Below are 13,744 nucleotides of genomic sequence, written 5' to 3' on the forward strand. Positions count from 1 at the left end.
GACTGCCATGTGATCCAGATGGTTATATATCCAAACAGAATGAAGACGTTAACCTGAAAAGACACAATATGTGTAGTCCAGTGTTCACATCAGTGTTACTTACAATAGCCAAGATATGGAAACAATCTATGTCTATCAACAGACAAATAGGTAAAGATGTGGTATATATATTGAAGTATTAGCCATAAAAAAAGATTGAAAGTCTGCCATTTGCAACCACGTGCATGGATCTGGAGGGTATTAGGCTTAGTGAAGTCAGACAGAGAAAAACAAACCATACGATATCATTTATATGTGGAATCTAAAACATAAAGCAGTGAGTATAAGAAAACAGAAACAGATTCACAGGTACAGAGATCAAACTAATGGTTACTAGTGTTGAGAAGAAAGGGGGAAGGGGCAAGATAGGGATAGTTCAAGAAGCACAAACTACTATGCATAAAATAAATAAGCTACAAGGATATACTGTAGAGAACAAGGAATAGTCTCTACTATATTATATATATATATATTATACGTATAAATATGTAATATATATTATATACTATAAAATATCCAATATTTTATAACAACTTTAAATGGAGTAAAATCTCTAAAAGTATTGAATCATTGTGTTATATACCTGAAACTAATATAATATTATAAATCAACTCTACTTCAATAAGAAAGTAAAATGAATAAGATGATCCAGTCCAGAGTTTTGCACTAGGGTAATATGTTTTTTCATGTTTATCTATTTGGCCATGCTGGGTCCTAGCTTCAGTACGCAGCATCTTTGATCTTCATTGTAGCACGCCAGATCTTCCGTTGCGGCTCTCAGTGCTTAGTTGTGGCCTGTGAAATCTACATCCCTGACCAGGGATCAAACCTGGGCCCCTTGCGTTGGGACCATGGACTCTTAACCACTGGACCACCAGGGAAGTCCCTCACCATGGTGATATGGAAAAGATGCAGATTATCAGGCCTCACTCCAGACTTGTTAAACCATAACATATTGTGTGGGCTCTGTGAATTTGCATTTCTAAAAGTTGGGGAATCTCTGGTCTGGGACAATCTTTTAAATCGCAAATGGAGGACCTGAAAGGTACCTCATCTCTCCGAAGAGCTCCAGAAGGCTGTGAGGCTCTGAGAGTTGAAGCCTTAAAACTCTTTTCTCTTCCAACTAGTTCCGTGGCCTCTAGGAAATTTACCTGATTTCTTCTCTGTGAAATGGGCAAAGGGCAAAAAAAAAAAATAAAAAAAAAAATAAAATAGAAGAAGAAGAAGAAGTGGAAGAAGGGGGTGAAAACCCACAGGAAATGACTCACATTTGCACACATTCTCAGTAGACTAACTGGTTGTATTTATTACCATCAGAGGTCTTCTTACTTTACAAGTGGTGGTTTCAGCAATATCAGTGCTTGTTTCAAAAAGGATGACTTCACTCATGTTCATAGCATTCTGAGATCCATTTCTTAATTTCCAGGCAATATCTCAATATCTCAAAGCCTATCAAATATTAATAAGTCAGATGGAAATCAGGATGCTGTTCAATGTTTAGAAGTCATCAGGATAGCTCAGCTCTCTCAGCAATTTCAACCCTAGTATTCTTTATGGGTGGCTGAGCAGTAAAGAATCTGCCTGCAATTCAGGCGAGATGCAGGTTTGGGAAGATCCCCTGGAGGAGGAACTGGCAACCCACTCCAGTATTCTTGCCTGCGAAATCCCATGGATGAAGGAGCCTGGTGGGCTACAGTCCATGGAGGGTCACAAACCAGTTGGACACTACTTAGCGACTAAAACAGCTACATTCTTTATTACGTTTTACTTGTCGCTGAATATTTGTTGCTTCAGAATCCACAATAAAAAAAGAAAAGGATCAGCTGGATACTAATTCTCTGGTGATTGTTGCACTCTCTGCTCTCAGAGATCCAGAAACCTATAATGATTTCGGAGGAGGACAGTAAGAGGTGGACACTTTTGGGCAAGTTGGTTTCATTGTTACTGTTGCCCTTTTAAAAGTTCCTCTATCCAAACCCCAGAGGACCCACAGAAGAGGAAGCGGTAACAAACTACTTTAAGTGTATTGAATGCACGTTAAGTCCAGTTCTCCCAAATCATCACGCAGATTGTAGTCACCAAATAACACTCTTCAACCCTGTCATCTTATACACAGCGGAGACTCCTCTGTCAAGCTGCATCCAAGTTGTCAGCTTTGCGACTTCGATCCCTTCTCAAACACGGGGTGGAATACTGCAAGCTTGCTCTCCGCCGAGCGTGCGGAGCTTTGCAAGCCCTTTCGGACGGAGATGTGTAACGGCCAGCTTTGAGATGCACAGTCCTGGCAAACGTCTGCACTTTCAGACCTTTGGAGAATCGATTTGTGACGAGGTCGTCCACGTCCTCTGCACCCGAGGTTTCTTCCTAATTGTCTTCGTCGTGGGTCCGATCCTGGCGGCTGGGAAGGACACCCCAGGAAAGCGCCCGGGTGACTCCAGCCCCATCGCCCCCACCCACCCGCCGCGTCCTCCGTGAGCTCCAGCGGGCGGAGCCGCGCCTCAAGTGCTCCGCTGTGAAGTGTCTCCAACCATCCTCTTTCCGCTTTCCCAGTTGTCAACAGAATAGAGGAACCCGGAGAGGCAGGGGAGGGGGCGGGGGGCGGTGGGCGGGAGGCCTAGGCTGAAAGAAGCCAGGAGGAAATGAAAGAGAGTCTCCAAAGGGACCACTGAGCAAGGGTTCCGAAAGTCAGCAGTTCCGAAATCTTAGCCCACCTCCCTCCATGACTGCTCTTCTGAGCAAAGGTGGGAGCACGCCCCTCGCCAGCCGCCTGCGGAGCTGGGAGGACTGCTCTTCCCAAGGGAGCAGACACCCGGGCGGGCGCGGCACCCCAGCCCTGGGCGAGGGGCTCAGCGAGAGGGCCGGGCCCTGGGCGGCCAGGCCGGACCCCGGCCCGGGGCTGGTAGGAAGGGGCTGGGCTGGGCTGGGGCAGACGGGTCCGTGTGGGGAGCCCAGAAGGTACGGGCTGTTATCTCAGTGGCTGCATCCATCATGCAGTTTGCCGGTGGGAGCTGGCTGGCGGACCTAAAGGAAGCCCGGGGCCTGCGCTCTCTGAGTCCTGCCCCTGGATGAGGCCACGGCCAGGCTCTGGGGAGTCCCGGCCAGAGAAGAGTGTGGAGGGGCCTGGGGGAGGGAAGGAGAAAAGGGAAAAGCAGAGGAGGAGGGAGGGGGGAGGGAGAGGAGGTAAGGGGAGGAGGGAGAGGAGGGAAGGTGAGGGAGAGAAGGGAGGAAGGGAGAGGAGAGGGGAGGGGGAGGAGAGGGGAGGGGGGACAGAGGAGGGAGGGGAAGCGGGGGCAGAAAGGCAGACTGAGAACCATCGCTCACCTTGCTAACAGTGAACTGAGGCTGAGAGAGGCTGAAGGGAGTTTGTTGGTAAGCGCAGTCCCAGGAAACGATGAAGCCAGCGCTCAGGCTCTGTCTGCTATGAAACAGTGAGTGGAATCAGCACAGTCTGTAGGTAACTTCTTGACCAGAAATGCAGGAGCTAGAAGCTAAGCACTAAGGTGAAGAAGCCACCCAGGAAGTAAACACTCTACAAGTCTCTGTTTTCTTCAATAAATTAATGTTGTTGTTTTTTAGAACAGGACAGACTCAAAAATTAAAGACAACTTATGTATCCTTCAATTGCATCTTGGTCTGAGTAAATGAGTTTTGTGATGATATAAGAAAAAGTCCAAAATTTTTAAAGAGGGAAAGTGGCAATTAGGGTGAACATGTCCTGACGTTTCTAACTGTAAATTAATGTAAAACACAAGGGTGATATAAACAAGCAAACATAAGGGCGCATTACCCTGTGTGTGAGCATCAGAGGCTCACTGTGCCATTGGGAGAAGGCAAGGGCGCCCCACTCCAGCACTCTTGCCTGGAAAATCCCGTGGATGGAGGAGCCTGGTGGGCTGCAGTCCATGGGGTTGCTAAGAGTTGGACACGACTGAGTGACTTCACTTTTACGCATTGGAGAAGGAAATGGCAACCCACTCCAGTGTTCTTGACTGGAGAATCCCAGGGACGGGGGAGCCTGGTGGGCTGCCGTCTCTGGGGTTGCACAGAGTCAGACACGACTGAAGCGACGCAGCAGCAGCAGCAGCAGCATTGTACCATTCTCTTGTTTCTCTGTTTGAATATGTTCATAATCAAAAGTTATGAGAAATATACTTTCTGGGGCTTTGTGACCTCAAGTAAATAGTTTGACCTGTCTGGATGTTCAAAGTCTTTATCAGTGACATAGGATTAGTGTATCTCAGAGGGCTGTAAAAATTACATGAGGTAGTCTATGAAAAGCAGTTCTAAAACGGCAGAGCTCATAGGCCACCTCATGCTCTGATTGACATGTCTGTGTGAATGTTTCTTTGCCGAGGGCTTGCCCTGTGCCAGGCTTTGTGGCACATGTTGGGACTCTGAAGACAGATGGCTGCTGCCGTCCATGGCTTTAACTTTCTAGAGGTTTACATCACTGCTGAAAACTTCACTATTTCATTTACATCGTTTCTCTTCTGGGGAGGTGTCAGCGGGATGACAAACGGGGAAACACCTCCTTAAAACTAAAGCTGCAGCTCTTGGGCAGACTCTCTAAGTTTGTTCTGTCTTCATGGCACAACAGAGTTCTCTTCCCACCTGTCTTCCTATAATGATATCACCTCGGTATTGTCTCCGTCTTAAATGGAGGCTGAATTTTAACATTGGTGTATCTAGAACACACTTTTCAATGCTCCAAGAGAAAATCCATCTGTAAGGTATTTATCCTGGCATCTGAATTCCATCTCTGCTTTGTAGGTCTGGCCTTGGGCAAGTTATCTAAGTTATACTTTCTACGCCTGCAAAATGAAGGTATACCTACGTGGTATAATTGCACTGGCAATTAGAGATAATTTTTGTAAAGTCTGGTGTGCTGCTCTATAAAAAGGAGGTTTTATTGTTCAGGTCATTGTAATTAGTGGATAAACTGTCTACATTCTAAATTAACATCTCTAAGGAAAGTGAGGGTGGAGCTGAATGGGACAGGTGTGTTAGGGGGTCCCTGTTAATCTTAGTCTCTATACAATTAATGATAGCCTTGAAGATACTGCTGTAACTTGACGCTTTCTGAAACATGTTTCAGCTGAATTGTGTGTTCATCTTCAAGCCATCGTGAGCTCTGAGCAGCCCTCACAGAAGGACTCAGCTGAAAAGTGTAAGAGCTGTACTGAACACTGCTTTCCTAAGGTATGTTTATAAACACTATTTGTGGAATATAAACTTAAACTTATTAAACTTAGCCATCCTTGAGACTGGGCTTCATAGACCTTCTTGCCAATAAATGACTTCATTGTACGTAGGAAATAGTAAATAATTTAAAATCTGTCTCATCCATTTTATTCTTCTTGTTTTAGTTTGATGGTGGCAGGAAGATGTTTTAATAAAACTCTTTGCTAGATCAAAGGAAACTTCAACCAAAAAAAAAAAAAAGTTGTAATACTTCCTGAACAACAGCCATAAAATAAAATATAACGTATTAGAATAAGCTATAGAGTGAAAATAACATGAATGCTATTGCAAAGCATGGAAATATATGTCGTTCCCTAACATGGCTGATCTGTTCAGTAACAAGCATATCTATATTTGCACAGTGCTTCACAGTTTATAAAGCAATTTTTAAGATGTTTGTTCTTACCATAGCCTTGTTAGGCAAGAAGAGAGAATTTTATTTTCCTCAATTTGTTAATAAGAAGCGAGGAAAAGTGACTGTTGCCTAAGGCAGAAGTGGAATGAAGACTTGGCCTTAAGTTTACAAAAGTGAAGTCATGGCTATCCCTACTAACTGGACTCTGTTATCATATCAAACCATCATCTCTTTTTCTGAGTCTACAGTGCTCCTTGAATTTTTCAACAAGAAGACGAGAATTTTTTGGTGCAAATCATCACTATGCTCAAAAAAAGTAAAAATTTTGAAGTTGAAAATTATAACCAAGACCTGAAGTAACAAACACTCAGATTTAAGTATCTCTGTTTTTGATGCACTTGGGGAAAGTTGCTTCTTTCCTTATATTTCTCTGAAAACACTGCACCAGTGTAGCTGTGTTAAGAACTTATCTAACTGATAAGATAGGAAACTCGGCTTATATGTTGGATCCCAACTCAGATTCTGATTTAATTCTATTCCCTGGCCTTTTCATATTCATTCTGCGTTTCCATGAAAAACTTTGTGAATGGTATGCAGCAAAGAGAAATATAAAAGACTATTGTTGCACTCATAATTTTAAAATATTTAACATTTCTGTTTACCTCAGTGAAAACCAGCAGGATAATTCCAATACTCCTCAAATGGAGATGGACTCTAAGACAAGTTCAGAGAATATAGACAACATCCAGGCTGAAGGACCCAGAGACCAAACTGTGTCCCCAGAAGAGACAATTTATGTTATCCTTGATGTAAACATCAAGCCAAACAAGCGAAGGAAGCACAGGCCCCGTGTGATGGGGGAGCTTGTGGGAGACCCTCAGCACTCTGAGGTTGTCAGAAAGGCAGTGGGAACTCGCCCTGGCAGAGAAAGGCTGGTGTACAGCGCAGAAGGAACTGACGCATTCTTAAACCTTGGAATGCCTCTCAGGTGTTCTCCTGAAAACCGCCACGTGAGAGTTACCTTTTCTCCAAAGAGAAGCGAGACAGGGAAAGAGGAACAGGTATTTGGTCGGTTTAACAACACATCAACTGACTGTGTCAAATTTTATATTCACACAGTTGGGAAGACCAGAAAAACTCTTCTCAAATGAAGGGAACTTCACAAAGATGAGTATAAACTCTGCGTCTATGCTTTCAAAGGAGAAAGCATAAGAAGGCTGTGTCTGCGGATGGCAGACTTCTTTCCCTTCTGGAGAAGAGTGACTGGACCCTCATTGGAAACCTGAGCATTGTTTTAGACAGCTCACAGTTGGCCGATGTCTTAGAGGGCGAGCTCTTTCAGCTTGAGGTTAAAAACAAGCATAAAAGCCAGGGCACCAGCTGCTTCGAATTCTCAGATTGAGGTTGAAAAAAAGCATGGACGCCAGGGCACCAGCTGCTAGAAATTCTGAGTCACAGGAAATAAAGCCTTGTGTGTTGAAACAAACAATCATGGCAGACAAGCACCCTAGTTTGGAAAGAGAAAGTGATAAAATTAGAAAAACTTTGAGAATAATTTGGATAAAACACAGGGGAAAAAATTGTTTGAATTGCATAAAACAGACTTTGGGAAACTGACCAAAAACTGTGCTCGGGTTGAAGTGCACAAACTTCTTTCTGGGCTCAGTGACTCAGTCGGGCACCTTTCATGGTACACCAGGAAGAGTACATGTTCTGCCACTTGCTTTGTTTTGAAAGGGTTGTACATTTCCACTCATCAGCATGTGATATATCGGACCGTGGGAGAAGACATAGAGTCACGTGAGAGTGCACGCACACATGGTCAGTGTGTAAAGGGGACATTTGCTTATGAAAAGGCTGAAGATGAACATAAGCACTGCTTCTCCTTGAGCGTTGGTTTGAGACATCTGATGTAGAGCTTGACCACGAAGCTCTGAAAGTGAAGACACAGGGACAGCCAGCGCCTGAGGGGCTGTGTGATGGGAACGACCCTGGACCAGACAGCAGCCCGGTGTGTGTTCTTGGCCATCCAGCTGGGGAGGCGAAGTCTACTGATGCCTGTGCTGTGATCCCTCAGGATCAGCGGGAAGAGAAATACTTGGAACACATTCAGGCTAGAGCTGCAGACAGGCGTGGTGCTTGAACACAGTACATCCATATGCACACCCAGAAGAGTTTCCAGGAAATAGTCCCCCAGCCTGATGTGGCGACCCATAACACCGCTTCTTACTTTGGGTCTCTGGCTCCCCCATGTTTGATTCTGAAGGCTCGTTGGTGCCACGTACACTGCAGGCTTCGCTTATAAGTACCCACAGGGGATTTCCAGCATCACTGAATTTGGCTGTACCCTGAAATCCATTATCCATGATGTTAAGAAAAAACACAGAATGTGGTAGGAAGGACTATTTCTAAACCTGCCAGATTCAAAGAAAGGTGAGTATTAAGGATGAAAAATAATGACAATTCAGAATACACCCCAGCTGTTCAGGGAATCATCTATGGAATTGTTATTCCACAGGCAATGATAACAGGTTTCTAAATTCTGTAATGGTCAATCTCATCAACAACAATAATAATTAATGTTACTGACTACTTCCTATGCACCTAGCATTTTTCTAGGTACATGAAGGAACTGGTTTTAACAAATCTATGAGGTGGGCTACTATACCTATTTTAAAGTTAAGCAATGTGAACAAAGATTAATAATACTCAGTTTTATGACAATAAAAGTAAACATTATTTTTGTTTTTTTCATCTTCCCTATCTCCCCTTCAGAGAAGGCAATGGCACCCCACTCCAGTACTCTTGCCTGGAAAATTCCATGGACAGAGGAGCCTGGTGTGCTGCAGTCCATGGGGTTGCTAAGAGTTGGACATTACTGAGCGACTTCACTTTCACGCATGGCAGAAGGAAATGGCAACCCACTCCAATGTTCTTGCCTGGAGAATCCCAGGGATGGGGGACCCTGGTAGGCTGCCATCTATGGGGTCACACAGAGTCGGACACAACTGAATCGACTTAGCAGCAGCAGCAGTATCTCCCCCTAAGTTCAGTTGCTTAAAGGCAGGATCCAAGACTTCTTCTTCTCATTATCCACAATGTCTGGCACATGGAAATTAAGGGCTTCGAAAATATGTAGGTTCATCAGTAGCAACACTTAGGGCTGCTGTTAATCTTAGGTGTGTGGGTCAATCACTCAGTTGTGTCAGACTCTTTGCAACCGCATGGACTGCAGCCTGCCAGGCTCCTCTGTCCATGGAGTTTTCCAGGCAAGAACACTGGAGTGGGTTGCCATTTCCTTTTCCAGGAGATCTTCCCAATCCAGGGATCGAACCCACATATCTTGCATCTCCTAAATTGGCAGGCGAATTCTTTACCACTGTGCCACCTGGACTGAGTAGCTAAACGCTTGGTTAGAAGTAATCTCAAATGAAATCTTTTAGAATTTCCAAAATCCTCATATGATCCAAACCGTCAGGATATATGTTTCCTGAAATTCAGAAAGTAATATATCCATTTTCCATGTATTTATAGGCTACTAGGGGGGCTATCTTAAATACCATGTTACTTTATAGAGATGTCCTAGTTTTTGCCTGAAGTTCTTTTCCTGCTCCAGGATGCCGGCTAGTGCCCACATTGCGTTCGCTGTTAGGTCTGCTTAGACTTCTCTTGGTCGTGACAGTTTCTCAGCCTTTTCTTGTATTTTATGATCTTGACAGGAAGTGTACTGGTCAACTATTTTGTAAAATGCCCTTCTATTGGAATTTGTCTGATGTTTTTTTCTAATACTCATTGGACTGGGGCTGTGGGTTTTGGAGAGTAAGATCACAGAGGCAAAGTGTCATTTTGTAACCAAGAGGTGGAGGCAAGCTAAATGTCCATCGACAGACGAATGGATAACGAAGATGTGGTACATACATGTAATGGAAATATGACTCAGCCACAAAAAGAATGAAGTAATGCCATTGGAAGCAACAAGGAGGGACCTAGAGATTATCATACTAAGTGAAGGAAGTCAGAAGGAGACAAATGTATGATATTGCTTATCTGTGGACACTAAAATAAAAAAAAAACCGAATGAATTTATTTCCAAAATGGAAAGAGACTCACAGACATAGAAAACAAACTTACGGTTACCAAAGCCAAGAAGGGGTCTAGGGAGGCATCAATTAGGAGGTTGGTATTAACCTGGACACAGTGCTGTATACAGCATGGATAACAAACAAGGATACAAAGGGGACTAGACTCAATACGTCAGGATTCTTGTAATAACTACATATACGCTGCTGCTGCTGCTGCTAAGTCACTCAGTCGTGTCTGACTCTTAGCGACCCCATGGACTGCAGCCCACCAGGCTCCTCCATCCATGTACACATATATAGGAGAAGGAAATGGCAACCCACTCCAGTGTTCTTGCCTGGGAAATCCCATGGGCAGAGGAGACTGGCGGGCTGCAGTCCACGGGGGTCACAAAGGAGTCATACACAACTTAGTGACTTGCCAGGAGCCAGGACCTCCGCCCATGGCAAAGGTCATGAGGAAGGAGGCTCGACATACGCAAAGGCGGGATCGAGCCTCAGGAGTCCCCCTGGAAATTCTCGAGCATCTACCCCCAAAACCAGAGCCTGCCTACTTTACTACTTTGTGCTCTCACCTACACCTCTGACTTTACGGGGGGCTGTCCCCCACCACCTCTTTCGGAGAAGGAGTTAACCTAGAGCTCCAGTTGATAAAAACCCCTGGGCGTGACAAGAGTGTTTTAACCTACAAACTCCTCTGAAGGTTCTCTAGCCTGCCTGACAGGCTTGTCCGGCCACATGTGATTGCTCACAGCCTCCCAACCATGAGAGGCACTGGATGCTTTAAACCTTCTAAAAACAGGTTCCTTAGAAAAGTTAGAAAACCATTAGTATAAGTATAGTGGGCTAATTAGAAATTGTATTGGTGAAGGGTTTTTCATTTGTTGAGCCAATGTTTGTTGCTAAGTCTCCACATCCCCTGCCCTTACACACATTAATGAATATATAGAAGAAATAAGTATTAACCTTTGATATTAATCACATTAGACCTTAGGCTAAGCAAATTCTTTCCTTAATTAAAACCCACTACAACCTCACCCTATAGGAATGTAACTTTATCTGGTACCTTCGGAAAGTGGAGTCTTTTTTAAGAATAATCACCCCTGGAGAAATAAGTGTCCTGGTTGACTGACCGCTGTCACAAGGAGAGGGTCATAAATTGTCAGCAGGCCCCCTGGCCAGAAGATGATGTAACACCCCTAAGACCTCTGTATACATTTGTATGAAGCACCTGACTTTGATAAAAGTCAGGACTGCTGACCCCGCGTGACTTTTGCTTAACATCTCAGTGTATAAAAGTAGACCATGGAAAATAAAGAATTGGGATCAGTTTCTCGAAATACTGGTCTCCCCATGTCGTTCTTTCTCTCAAACTCTGGCTGAGTCTCCATCTGGAGTGCAGAACCCGCCATGCTTACTAATTATGCCTGGGCTTCTAAGATCCGACCGGGGAGGCCTCAGTGTCTCCTCTCCTTCAGGAGAACGGAAGGACGCCTGCGGCCTACGTAAGTGGTGCAAGCTTCTTGTCTTGAAGTTTTATTGGTGTCCCATGTAAACCAAGCTACTCAGCCTCTTTTCTCCACTGAATTTTCCTACTGAGCTATCCTCATTCTATTACTCTTTATATCTCTAATTAATATCTAATTGAAGCTATTGTATCCTGATCCTCGCCGACGCCATCCCCGCTTCGAACTCCCTGGATCAGCTGGGGCTGGACCTCGGCAGTGACTAAACAGCAAGAACAACATACACAGATGTATCTACATAGACACGTGTACACACATATACAAACATATATATGCACGTAGAGATATGTGCGTGTGTGTATGTATCTGATGATGTGCTGCACACCTGAAACGAATATGATATTATAAATCAATGATACTTCAATTAAAATCAAATGAATAATAATTATTTGAATGATTATTATATAATAATTATAATTATAGTAAATATATAACTATATGATAATTGGATAAGCAAATGGCAACCCACTCCAGTATTCTTACCTAGAGAATCCCATAGATAGAGGAGGCTGGCGGGCTACAGTCAATGGGGTCTCAAGAGCTGGACACAACTTAGTGACTAAACCACCACCATCATAATAATTATAATAATAATATTGAATCACTCTTTTGTACCTGAAACTAATATAGTAAATCCACCATACTTCCATAAATAATATAGATAATAAATATCAGGAAATTAAAAAAAAATATTGTCATATAGTATCAGGGGTACATACTACCAAAATGCTTTGTGACCTGAAGTTAGCCTTGACCACCTGACCAAAGTCGTGTTTATCAGATTCTCTCCTGTAAATTTATTCTTTTCTCTCTGCTCTGTCTAATGTACTCTTTGAAAGGAATTCATTGTATACAACCCACAGGGATGGAGTGGGGAGTTATGCTTCCTCTCCTAATGTAAACACTCCTGGAGTATTTACATAATTTACTTGGCATCCGCCTGTGTGGGAGGCAACCTAGCACACGTTACTGAATGTCCCCAGCCAGGCTAAAATGGTAGTTGGCAAAGCCTGTCTTGACCAACACCAAAATGTCTCTAAGGAGGAAAGCTCTGGAACAGGATGGGCTTGGACATTTAGTACTACCTTGCCAAGAGACACCTGTGCCATCATCCAAGCCACATGTCTGTCTTCATACCTGACACGCCAACTAATGTTTCTTTGTTTATTAAACCACAGGAGGACACAAGTGAACATCCCCAATGCTCCACCCTCCAGCCTAGGGGACTTAGTGAATCCGGGGTCCAGCTCATGGGGCTCCTGGTGGGGATGATCGGTACTTACTTTGGGAATCACCTTAATCTGTGTGTTCTCTGGCATCTGGGTGCATCGTTGCTGTGATATCTGCCTCCAGGGCAGCCAGACAGCGACCCCCTAGGCACCTCCATACTCAAGAAGCCTCTTGCTGACCACTCTGGGCACCTTGCGGGAGAGGCGGGCATGTGAGATCGTCAGAGCCGGTCACGAGGGGTGGAGTGCCAGTGGAGGACATCTAGAGGACATGACCGCCTCTTGGCCCTCGAACTGGATCTGGCCATCCGGGGGGCCTCTGTCCTCGGAAGGGACACGCTGCCTACCATTTCCACAGCGTGAACAGTAAAGTCAAGGGACACACCCTTCACTTTAAGACACCGAATGGCACTTACATGTGGAATCTAAAAAAGAATGCAAAGGAGTCCATGTATCAGTGCAAGTCAGAAACAGACTCACAGACACAGGAGACAAACATATAGTTACCAAAGAGGTGAGGAAAGAAGAGACAAATTAGGAGTATAGAGTCACAGATACAAATAGATACGAACCAGGGGTTACTCTACAGCGTGGGGAATTATATGCAATATCTTGTAATAACCTATAATGGAGTATAATCTGAAAGATACAGCTGAGTCACTTTGCTGTACACCTGAAACTAACACGATATTGTATATTCACTATATTTCAATAAAAAAAAATTCTGGTGGGGGGAATGCAGAGACCACCTGTGTTTTGACTTCTCAACACAAGTCACGCATGCTGTGCCCTTGCTTATGAAGCTGCTACTCATCAGTTTGGAGAGGTCTACAGCTTCCTTTGCCCTCCTCCCTGCCTTCCGTGTACAGGGGCCAGTTTTCAGTCTAAGAACCATCCCCTCAACCCCCTGAGAAGTACTGGGTGCTTGCTACCCTGCTCTCTGTCTCCCTGCTCACTCGTGATTTTGGATAGAGGACCACCCTTGCCCTGGCTCCTCACCCCAGCTTCTGGGATCTGTAAGTAAAAGAATCTTGTGATCCTGTTTCCTTCATGTGGGTGTATGGCAACTCTGCCTTCGATACAAGTGACCCTGTGGGCTTCACTCCCTGCAGTGGGAGCCTGGATGCTTCCGAAGGAGCCCCCTGCCGACCCTGGGTGGCTGGTGCCCCTCTTTCAGCAGGTCACGATCTGCATCTTACAGGGAGGTTGCAATGGTGCATTGGGTGCAACCTACAAGCCAGGGGAAGCAGATGAGATGGTTGTTGCTGTAGTCGC

This window comes from Bubalus kerabau, chromosome 15 (assembly GCF_029407905.1).
Source record: "Bubalus kerabau isolate K-KA32 ecotype Philippines breed swamp buffalo chromosome 15, PCC_UOA_SB_1v2, whole genome shotgun sequence".
In the NCBI taxonomy this organism is placed as follows: domain Eukaryota; kingdom Metazoa; phylum Chordata; class Mammalia; order Artiodactyla; family Bovidae; genus Bubalus; species Bubalus kerabau.